Here is a 13,104-nt window from a genome sequence, read left to right on the forward strand (position 1 = left end):
CATCAAGACATTCACAGTCCTTAATTAAATGCCTGGTATCTAATGTTCTGCCTCTTCTAGTAAAATATTCTTGTTTGCCAACATGCTCCAGTTATTCTCCCGAACTATCCCAAAATGTCATGCGATGTTTAACGACATATTCCTGAACTATTTAACAGAAATGAGAAATAACACACCCAGAAAAACCTGAGCATTATTATGGCAGATTTATATAGAGTTTGGTCATTTATATAATTTATGTAGATTTATGTAGACCAAAACTTTAGACAAATATAATGAAAAGGAAAGTTCAAATGCATAAATGTGTATGTTTATATGCCTGAACTTCAGCTTCTATACTAGGAAACTCCAATAGAATATTTATTAAGGGGAATTTTTTTTTTTTACCCATATGACTTTGTATTTTGACCGTAAACTTATTTATTAAGATTGATTTTCCTTCACCTTTGGACCTGAACAGGAGACAAAGTCATTTTACCCACACAAGAGAATGATCCAAACTGAGGCCCTACTCTGCCCACATCTATCCACAGACTATGAGACTAAAGAAAGACTGCTTCTCAATAAAACTTTCAACAAAATTCAGAACCATGTCCTACAGAACTTAGTGTCACGCTTAAGACTTCTGTCAGGGTTTCTATGGACTACATTAACTCTCAGTATGGAAAGGGAAAGGCAGTTTCTACCATTTGATAATTATTTTGTATATTAAAATACTACTTTCAATTATTTGCAATCTTTTCAAATTCTCCAACCAGTCTCTACAAAAATTTTTTCCCTAAAATATTTCAGTTAAATTTCACCACAGCACAAAAGTCCCAAAAGTCCTTCATCACTGCTTAAATAAAGATAAAAATATTATTTGTTTCTGTAGTATGCCAATGAATATTCAGAACAAACTATGCAGTTTTCTAAAATGTTTCACTTCAAACACAGATACTTCAAGGATGATGGAGATTTATACTATAGTTTCAAAGTAAAAGTAATTTGTAATTCAAAAGTTATTTTTAAATAATTTTAAAAATCTGGGTGATGGGGGACATGAAAAACATATTACAAAGAAAACTCTGCTAGTTTGAGTATGAAATTTTCAGGTTAATGTTTCAATAACAGATTATCTAGTCTGTCACTTGCTTTATGCACAGTCAAGAGAGTGAGGAATACAATGCCTTGCAAATAAAACTGTACTGAAAATCCAAACATCGCCGATCTAAATAGAACCGCTATCAGAAGCTGCAGGGATGCAAAGTTTTAAACATCATTTAGAAATTTTTCTGAATTTGGAGCCGGGTGAAGATGACCCCAAAGAACCGGAGGAGAGTATGCACTCAGGCTTATTCAGGGGGGTTTCTCACACCTTCCCCTTAGACATGTTTAATTAGCCAGGGCCTGTTGTGTTTATTTGGTAGATTTGGATACAAATGGAAAAAAGGTCTTTTCATCTCTTTTTATCAGTAGTCCCCCAAAGCCAAGGCAGGTGTCTGTGGGATTAAACATAATTACAAAGGGAGAGGGTGAGAGAAGAAGGGAGCTAGATAATAATTCCCAACAGAGCTGGAATTTGAGAATGGGAGCAGGTGCTGCAAGAGGCCCCATGTATCCAACTAATTTAAGCCACGATGTTGTGTGGAGGCCCACATATTCATCCTTTCAACGGGGAGGGCGCTGGCAGCCTGTGAGTACAAAGGCAACCCAGTCGGAGCGATGCCAAGATGGCCAGCTTCAGTACCACGGCTCCCAGGGTAACCAGAGCCTGCTTCTCACTGCCGCCTTTGTTGGGTGGCAGCCACGGGAACAAAGTGCCACTTCTTACCATTGTACAGGCACATGCATAATCATCCTCCTTCTGGCTTATCATCATGAATTAGCAATTACTCTATTATTAAGTGGAAGAGCAGCAGCAGGTGACAAAGCACCCCAACTTCTAGTTTATATTTCTGAGCTCCTTCATTTAGTTTCTTTTTTTTTTTCCTTCAGTTTTGGATTGACCTCTTCAGCTAGTGTATTCCTATTGTGCAGAAAATTCTATGATCCCATAGAAAAGCCATTTTCTTTCTCAATTTGGAGAGTCTGACCCATGATTCTACTGGAGGGGGGAAAGAAAGCCCTGAAAGAAATATAAACAAAAAGGTCCTTCTTCAACTAAGAGAACACCTGGACCGTATAAAGGAGACACAAACCTTAGAGCTCCCACCCCCCCACTGTGCCAAGGCAGCTTCCCATCGCAGGCTGACTCATCCAACCCCCTGTGCCTCTGTCTGGACTCTTCATTTAAGATCCATTATTCACTGAAACTTTTGAGATAATGCCACTTTTTATTGGGTTGTACCCACAGTTCTCTAACATTTATAGAACTAGCGGGGAACTGGGAGATTTTAGTTCTTATGATGCTGAGCTTTCCAAACCCAATGACTGGAGAAGAATTTTAATAGTAACTGATAAATTATTTCAATGAGTCTTGAGAGAAGGGCAGTTTTTTTGTAGACTTCAAAAAGAAGAAAGACCTATTTTCAAAGCTGGGTACAATTTTTTTCAGGCCTTGGGGGAATTCTTGAATGCCAGTATTCCAAATTGTAATAATAAAGCAGAGGGAATAAAGTTATTTTTCCAACATGTCACTGGGTACCATTTATTTTATAGTGGTATATGTAATAGGTATTCTCATGTAATAGGAATATTTTACTTACACAAAAAAATAACTGTTTTGGTATTTTCTTTCCTGTCAGCTAGGAAAAGTCAAAAGATTGATATTTTCAATGTATAAAATTATAAAATGACTTTATTGTCTAATTGAACATTTCATATAGGCACCCAAGTACAGTCTTTTTCTTTTTGTATGTCATCTACTACATTGTAAATTACCTGAAAACACAGTTCTTGGCTGCTCTAAGCCCAATGGTATTGTCAGAACATTAATATGTTTGATGAACATATATATTTAGAACACCAGGAGGAAGTCTTAATCTGGGCCTATTATTAGCATTTTGGCATCTCATATATGTCAGGGACTGCTAGGAAAAATGAGGATAAATCTCTAAAGAGTTAAAGAACACGTTTGAGGGTACTGAGAAAGATAGACTTTTTGGAAAGCAGGTGCTGAGAATAGAGAGTAAATTAAGGATATCTTTGCACTTCTAACAAACTGAATGGAGAAAATATTCACTCTGAGAAAACTGTTGGGATGTACTGATTCTATTCAGGGATACTAATTGGATATTGGTGGGAAGAGAGGGAGACAGAGAAGAGATTATCAAGAAGGAAACTGTTTTTCAAACTAGCCCCTGGCAGATTTTGTATCAAGATTCTAAGTATTCTATGCAATAAAATTAAAATGAGTCAAATGACAGAGTGCATCAGCTACTTGGAGATCTAAAAGAAATAAAGTGAAAGTCATCTATGTTTAGGGCCTGATAAAACACTGTAATAATGTTGGGAGAGGGTCTCTCTCTTATTTTAATGATGCCATCACTGGGGGCTAGATCAGGCCATCTGTGATAAGGTTAGCAGCAGTGATGAAGAGAAGAGTGAAATCTTACCTCAGCGATGGGAGAAGCAGCCAAGACTCTGAAAGGTCAATTAACACAAAGCTTGGAGAATCCCCATGAGACACTCAAGTAGCAACAGGATGAAAATATCAGAAACCTGGTACAAAGGCGCTGGCCACAATGAGTTTTGTTTGTTTGCTTGTTTTTTTTTTTCTTTTCTTTTCTTTTTAGGAAGGGTTAGTTTAAGTTCCAGAAATCAATCTAGAGGGGCTTAAAGACAGGGCAATTTTGTTAATTTTACTCTAATTGTACCTATGAGGCTTCCCTGGTGGCCAGCAATAAATAATCTGCCTGCAGTGCAGGAGATGTGGTTTTGATCACTGTGTCAGAAAAATCCCCTGGAGAAGAGAATGGCAACTCACTCCAGTAGATGCCTGGGAAATCCGTGGACAAAGGTGCCTGACAGGCTACAGTCCATGGGGCGGCAGAGTGAGACAGAACTTAATGACTAAACAGCAGCAACAATTGTACCTACAGCTTACTCAGCTCTGAGAAAAGTCTGGTACCTAAAACTTCAATACTCATGTCTTAAATAAATATGCTTAAATAAAGTATAAATTATTTATGAATGCTTTCAAAAAGAAAAGGAAAGAATTAGGCCTTGTCTTATTCTAGAAGAAATAATTTGATAGGTTTAATATTTAAATATCATGATCATTTTATTTAGATTCTTTGCAAAGCATTTATCTCAACTCTGGGACTAGAGTAGGCAGTGTTCAGAGGGCTTCCTACAGAAAGAGATAGCATTGTTAAATTATTTCAACCCTTATCACTGAGGTGAACTGGACCTGGGAGTGAGCATCAGACTTGACCAGCTGGCAGGGAGCGAAAGAGAAGGCTGGACTTTGAAACGAGAGGGATGAGGATTTTCAGAGATATTTAGCCACCCTCAATTTACCCACTTGATGGGGAATACGTGTAAATCTATGGCTGATTCATATCAATGTATGACAAAACCCACTGAAATGTTGTGAAGTAATTAGCCTCCAACTAATTAAAAAATAATAATAATAAAATTAAAAAAAAAATCAGAAACTTGAATTCAGTGACAGTTGCAAGATTCTTGGCTAAGTGGCTATCAGGCCTAGGTCTGGAAGGCAGAAGCAATGTTGAGAAGTAGAGGAAAAGAACTACTTGGGGCCAAGGCTGTAGGAGTTGGCTCTAGGAACACTCTAAAATAACTCTGTTCACTTGAAACACTTCAGAGTCAGGGGATCTGGTACACACGTGTGCACCGTGAGGTCAGATAGCTCCTGCAGGGAAAGCAGGGGAATAAAATATATCTAGTCACCATGGAATCATGAAGGTGAATTCAGGGAGTGGTGTATGTAAAGCTTTTGCCCCTGAGTAGCTCCACCTGTGTGGATCAGCAGCCACCATCTGCGGGTGGGCCTAGGGCTCTGTTACAACAGAGCCTGCGAGCGGGAGCAGATCCAGACCTGAGGCAGAGGAGACTGAAGGCAGGCTGGGATTTGCTGGCTACCGCCTACCTGCTCACCACTGTATCTCAATGAAAGAACCTTGCTTGAGTGATAATTCCTTCCAGATCTGGAGTAACATCCCTTGATTTTTTTTTACTTTTTACTTCTAAAGTAGAACTGTGCAAAGGATTCTAGAAAATGTAGTTCACAGCTTAACCACACAGATATATACCACAACCTAGCAGAGTCCATCCCCTGCCAGCATGACAATGCACACCTTTTTTTTTTTTTTTTGCACACCTCTTTTTAATCATAGCATCTTCCCTTGTAGCTCAGTCAGTAAAGAATCTGCCTGCAACGCCAAAGACCTGGGTTTGATTTCGGTTGGGAAGATCCCCTGGAGAAGGAAATGGCAACCCACTCTAGTATTCTTGCCTGGAGAATTCCATGGACAGAGAAGCCTAGTAGGCTACAGTCCATGGAGTCGCAAGAGTCAGACATGACTTAGTGACTAAACCACCAAACTCCAAATAAAGAGAATAGCAAAATCCAACTAACATAGCATCATTCCTATTACAACCAAAACACATTTACCTTCTACCCAAAAGCACAAAGTCAATTTATCCATGTTTGGATAATACTCTTCTAGCTGAGTCACGTACTAGTTTTGCTATCTTGTAAATTAAATACTGAAATATATGTTAATTGCTAACACACCTTGATTAGATCTTTTCTACAACTGATATGTGGTCATATTTGGTATTTATGATGTTCTTCCAAAACCCATTCCTTATTCTCTTTGGCCTCAGGAAACAGGAGCTAGACATGCTCTGTTTGCTGGGTGGGATGACCTAAATAAACCTTCATTGCTAACGTATCTGGCCATTTACAGTGCTGCCTGCCTTGGGTTGTAGTTTGCAATGAACTTTTATCACAAAGCATGGTAATCATAAGAGGTGTTTAAAAAACATCACTTTATTGCAAACATATCCCTCCTCATGTTTTTTGTGTAGCAGCAACTGAATCCCCCTTAACAAGATCCATCATCCCAGCCTCATTCCTCATAATTTAGTGGTGTGGAGAGCCCAAAATAGCCAGGTGGTACACTCAGCTTTCAGTCTAACGGAAACAGTATATATACCCTCTGGCGAAGGCATTTCTTCCTTGAAAACTAAGAGTTTCAAACCAGCATAGCCCAAAATTGTGGGAACAGGAGGCAAAAACTTTGCTAGTGGTTGATTATCAGTAAGAGTGAGAAGGAATCACTCACATTCCAGTTGATTCCCAGAGCAAGGGTTCTGGCTATGGGAGAAACAGCACCACAAATAGGTTCCCGATTCAGAACATGCTCTGCAGCCTTGAGGACATTACCCAAAAGAGCTGGCACTGTAACCTAGTCTTTAAAAAGCTATTTCATAATTCCAACTATTCAGCTGATCCAGGTGATGGAAGACATGGAAAAATCGATGGCTTCCATCAGCAGAAACCCACTGCTGCACTTTAGTCTTGTCGCTGGTCAGAATCAATCTTTGTGGAATATCATGACAGCAAGTGAGGAATTCTGTAAGTCCACAGACAGTTTCCTTGGAGGCAGGATTTGAACATGAACAAGAAAGGCAAATCCATATCGATGGTAAGAATCTATTCCAGTGAGAACAAATGCTGCTCCTTCCAGGATAGAAATCATCTGATGTAATCAACCTGCCAAGAGATGGCTGGCTCATACTGTGTGCCATACTGGGGGCTCAGGGCTGATCTTTGCTGTTGGCTGTTTGGAAACTCACCAGTGCCTGTAGCCAGAATAGCATAGTTGACTAGATTCTTTATGTTGCTGAGTTTATACAGTCTCCACCCCTGCTTCCTTGGCCACTTTTTTCCACAAGCTCCTTGTACAAGGATAGGGTGAGTGAGGAAAGATGCTGACATGCACAGAATGAGTTGCCTTGTCCAGGATGCTCAAACATCTTCTGTTGATGTTCCTCTTGATAAGCAAATACAAGGGAACAAATACCTTCAGAGTCTGTGCCCATTTGAGGAGACCTAGTCATATACTTCTTCCCAAAACCATGCTCCTTCCTAATTTTTTAAACTATTCAGCATATGGTTAACTATTGCCTATGAATTAACATGGGTCTGGACAGCTAGATAACTCTGCTTCCAAGTAAAGTGAGAAACCATGTGAAATGCTAGAAACTTGGACTATTGGAAGAAATTACCTTCTTTACTATCTTTTAAGACCTCCCTAGTAAATGGCTAACTTGCTTCAAATACTGACTTCGTGATAGATATACATCACTTCGTGATGATATACTTCAGTATATCATGCAAAATCACATGTAAATCAGACCCAACTTTCTCGTCTTCAGTCAACTCATCCCAGGGAACTATCCATGAAGCCATGGGTGATTGTTGAGAGCCACAGGGCAAAGCGGCAAGGGTAGGGACCTTGGGAATCTGAAGCACTTTGGTGCCTTCATTGACTGTTCAAGCCCAGTCTCACTATCCATGTGAGAGTAGGGCATGGCTCATGTCCACACCCAACGCTAACCCTTTGAATTTCACTGGGATTTATTTCTCTGTCTCAGACACATGCTTCTTTCTTTCCAAAATATCCAAGATAGTGGCTACTTCCTAATTTTGATTCCTATCAACCAGATATTGATGGAGTGTCTGATAGGAAGTCTTGTTCTATGGAGAGGTGATCAATGCTCTTAAGGGTGAGATTAAAACAGAGGATTGGAGTATTGATGTAACTCTAAGGTAAAACAGTGAAAGTGTATTTCTAGCTTTATAAGTGAAAAAATAATATGCATTTTGTGATCTTTTACTAACATAAAAAAAATCCAATGATTTATTAATTGGCTCCCATATATCAGGAAGTCTGTTCCTTTGCTTCAGTAAAGAAGCCACCTATACCTTAAAAATCTAAAAATATCATTGAACTATCCCATTCCTGGGCATATAGCCAGAGGAAACTCTAATTTGAAAAGATGCACATACCCCAATGTTCACAGAAGCACTATTTACAGTAGTCAAGACATAGAAGCTACCTGAAAGCCCATAAACAGATGAAATGAATAAAGATACGGAATGGAAAATTACTCAGTCATAAAAAAGAATGAAATAATGTCATTTGCAGCAAAATTAATGGTGCTAAAGACTATCATACTAAGTAAAATAAGTCAGACAAAGACAAATATTGTATGATATCACTTATATGTGGGATCTTAAAAAAATGATACAAATGAACTACTTCACAGAAACAGACTCATGGACATTGAAAAAAAAAAAAAACTTATGGTTAGCAAAGGGGAAAGGGCAGAGTGGGTGACAGTTAATTTAGGAGTTTAGGATTAACAGATACAGATTACTATATGTAAAATAAATAAAAAACAAAGACAGACTGTATAGCACAGAGAACTATATTCAGTATAATAACATATAGAGGAAAATAATCTGAAAAAGATCAGATATCCTCTCAATTACCTCCTCCAGCAGTTCAATAGGAAAGGAGGACCTGTATTATTACTTTCCAGGTTTACCACCATCTGTTGTGTATGTAACTCGAATTTTTTTGTGTGTTTTCTTTAAAAAGAACTATGCTATCAAGACTTCAGCACTCTACCTGCAGCATAATGAGTTCAATAAATTTTTTATGAAATTAACTTAAGACATTTGAAGAGGAAGGATGAAGTGTGTCTATATTGGGGCAAATTCAGAGAGTAGATCACAATGCACTGATGAGTGCTTACTTTTTAAAATACAGTGAGGCATGGTCAGTTCCAGAGTCAGGGTAGATGGCAAAAGAGCCAAGCAGAGATAAAGCAATTGTGGATTTACAAGTTCAAGCGCTATTTCTACCTAAGCTATTCCTACACAGGAGTCACAGAAACAGAAGAAATGAAGTAAGATTAAGTAATAAGATAAAACAGAATTTTCAGGACTACATTAAGAATATTTGACTGCTTCCTCTTTATATACGCAAACACACACACTGAACAATGTAAAAAGCAATGAAGTATGCAGAGCCTAATCACATAATTCCTTATGTAGCCACTTTTAGAGTGGCAGGGTATGCCATTAACAATTATGTTGGGACAGCATGCATAAACACAGGCTGCCCCAGGCCACCAGGACATAAGATCCTGAGGTACCAATCACCTGTGATAACACCTAGCATGCTCAGACTTATCAGGTTATATTTGCAGGATGGGCCCTAAGGACTCAAAAGCCAGGAAATAATCTATTATGTGTGATTCACATATTTATCCACATCCCTCAAGGTGCACTACTTATATTGTGTTTGAGAACTGCATCCCTTTTCCTCCTTACTTTCCCCAACACTTTTATGTGTATCTCTCTCAATTTACTTCTTAGTAATTTTCCTTTATTCACCATTGTTTCATTTTGCTCCTATGCTACCACAAACTCAATTTACTACTCCATCCCTCCAGGTGTTCTTTAGAGCTAAGACTGAGACTCTTTGGGAAGAATTCTTATCATCTGAAGTATAAATTTGCATCTTAAAAAGCAGACATAAATTTAGAATCTTGTATTTCCCAGGTATAAGACTATGAAGAAGTGATGTATATTTTCCAATTACACAAAAAAGAAAACTACTAGACTTTCTGATATCTTGAGTTAGCTGGATTTGTAAATAAAAAATACTTTTGGAGCTAACATGAAACTTAGGAGTTACTGTGTTCAGCTTTTTAAATAAAATTTCACCCACTTCTGGGTTATTACCTTAGAAATGTCATTCAAAATGGAACCACAGTTTAAAAGAGCAGCTTTTTCAACTGACAAAGCATGTTTGGAGGAATTTCAGAGCATGGACTGTTTGCTTAGGGATTGCCTTGGTGTCTCATTACCAGCGGACTGAAATTCAGATTAGACTTGGGGCACAGAAAATACAGAATTATACTGTTATGGGGAGGCAACCAATCACTTACGGGAATGTGCAAAGGTAAAATTTAGTTCAGGGATTTTCTGCATATCAAGCATATTCACCTGTCATTCTTCTGTTTAGCCTGGGATGACTGCTTAATCTCCAAACTGCAAGCTAGTGGTGACACGGCAGTGGCAGAGCTAAAAGGCAAAATGAACATGCAAAATTTCATGATGCAAAATGCATCATTTCCTCTTCTTTATTACTGAAAGTTTTCGTTGCAAGGGATTTTAACAGCCCTATCATATGTGACCCTCAATGTTTGAAAGATGCCTTTTTTAATTAAAGTCACCGCCAAAGACAAGCTCCAATTAGTAAATTTTCCTCTTAAAGTAAAAAATATTAGAGATTTTTTTTTCCTCTTATGATTTGGTGGATGCCTTTTTTTTTTTTTTTTTTTAGTTTCTGTTCAATTTTCTTTATATATATTGTTTAAGGAGTTCCATGAATAAGCAAATTTTTGCTATATATTAAATACCTCTTTTTTTCTGAGTCACTCAAAGTGATTACACTTGAATCATTGTCTACAAATGTAAGATACCAAAAATGACTTCTGTTTTTCCTGACATGTTAGATTTTTTCCTACACTTAACGGTAATTAAACTGTAAAATTTTGCGAACCATTACAGCATATTAATCGGGTTAGATTGTCTAAGAGATAAATGGATCTTTCTATTATTATAGATGTCCATTGAAAACCCTAGCAAATATTTTCATTAGTATGCCCCACTGTTTCCTAGCTAAAAATACAGATAATGCAGCTCAAACTCATTCATGATACTGAAAAATCAACTCATAATACATATTCTACTAATACTGGATTATTGGCATTTTAGTCTATAAATAATAGTCTCGTTTTTAACAGTTTAGTCTGTTTTTAGACTCTATTCTACCAATGTAGTCCTACACTGAAATCATAACCATTTTGATTTAAAATATCTTTACAAGTTATAAAAACTATACAATAAATTAAGTATATTATTAAGTTCCATAATTGCTTTAAGGTACATGTATTCATGTATTCTTCCATACCTGAAGAAAATTCTTAAGCATCTACAACTTAACTGACTACTGTATATAAAGATATCAAAGGATTTGATTTTTGGAGTATAGATAAGCAACTGTTCTCTCTCTTTCTCTCAAATAGATTTTTCCCCCTCAAAGGGAAACTCTTAATATGAAAACCTGTATTTAAGTATAACATGAATTGGTTATACTTTTTAATTGGTTTTAATTATAAAGCTAAACCAAATAAACCATTGGAACATTTAATCATTTCTCTGAAATAAGAATTTTTCATTAAAATAACATTATTTTAAGAATGTTTCATTACTGAAAATTTAAATATATACCAAAGTAAATAGAATAGTATGAAGAATTTTCTGCCATACTAAATATTCCATGCCTATATTGTACCATTTCTGCCCTAGCCCTGGAATAAGCCTTTTTTTGAAGGAGCACGGTTCTTTTTATTCCTTTCATTGTAGACTATAACCTAGAAATCAAAATACTAAATTTCATATGGAAATGGGTCCAATTTTAGATTTTCTCTCCTGATCTGATAGTTTCTCTGACCATTCCCACACTAATACCAAACTGATATAACCATAGAGGCTTTATTGTATGTTTTAATTTCTGGTCGGTCTAGATGGACCCTTCTTTCTGGTAGGTCTAGATGAATCTCTTCCTTTTAAAGGTTTTCCCAGATATTTTTGCATGTTTGCTTTCTCAAGTAAATTTTAAAATTAACTTTTCTGTCTCTAGAAAATGAGTGTCATTTTCATTCAGATTACATGCAACTAGTTCATTAATTTATGCAAACATGCATCTTTATGATGATGTTTTGTCTTCCTATATTCTTCCTAGACTCCACAGACTACTATGAACTATATGCCATCTTCCTACACTCTTTCTTATACTGTCATTCATGTGGCAAAGGTTATATGTTGTCCATAGTATCCTGTTTTATGGCTATGTCTTTTTAACTAAATTCTTATTCATATTTTATGGATATGTCTTAACTAAATTCTTTTTTATATTACCTACCCCAAGAAACAAAAATCAATGTTTTGCTAAATTTGTAGGCAATTTAACCTTGTTTAGCCTATCTTCATTTTTCTAAACATGTATTTTCTTTCTATTGCTAGAAATAAAGTTTGCCTTTCCATATTAAAAAAAAAAAATACAAATGAGGCAGGGTATTGATATTTTTTATGCTTGTATTACACCAATAATCAATCTTGGCTTATTTCTTAGAAGCCTGATTATTTAAGTTGTGCAGTTATTTTCTCCTTAATAAGAAAAATGCATTTTGGTAATAACAATGGTAAGTACCATCGAAAGGTAATTAAAACTAAAAATATATATTTTTTTATTTATTAAGTTTAATAAAATTTAAGAATGAATCAACTTTCACTTCCACTTTTTACTTCATAGTAAATAGTATCAAAGAACTCTTTAAATTGAATATTTCAACTGCATTTTTTCTAATTGTTACCATAAACACAAAGCTTTTTGTTGTTGTTGATTACTTGCCTTGTTTCCATGAAATTATCATGGCCTTCTCTATTCCAGTGTACCACACACTATTTTGTGCCTAGTAAAATCAATATGGTCACTACATATTTTTTAAACTCATGTTTTGTGCCTATCTCCCTATACAGGAGGGAGGAATCAAGGTGACCTACAATATGTTTATTATATGAAATTGCCAATACTTTACCAGATGAATTTACTATTAGACCATATTTTACCTACAAACATGAAAATATAGGCTTTGGACTAATACACATATATAGATGCATTCATTAAAATACCTGAAAGGAAAATATGAGTTTGAATGGAAAACAAGGGAGATGGTTACCCTAGGAACCAGAGCCAAGTGATTAATATTTATTGAAATAGAGTATCCAACTTGACTCTGAGCTTCCATGAAGGGAAAAAAAAAAGATAAGCCATTCCCAAAAACCTCTCACTGTTAGAATTCTCAACTATACATTTTCAGATGCCCTTTGTACCCTAATCAGCACAAATATTTTCCATTAATCAGTGTTCAGTAAGATTATTTATCCCATTTAGTTCTATTTCTAATAGAAGGGTGAAAGAGGTAAAAATAATATGTTATTATTATTGAAAATATTTCTAAATTATTTTAGTCCTTTGTCCTAAAATTAATGAAATACTTTGAAAA

Source organism: Cervus canadensis, chromosome 28 (assembly GCF_019320065.1).
Source record: "Cervus canadensis isolate Bull #8, Minnesota chromosome 28, ASM1932006v1, whole genome shotgun sequence".
NCBI lineage: Eukaryota > Metazoa > Chordata > Mammalia > Artiodactyla > Cervidae > Cervus > Cervus canadensis.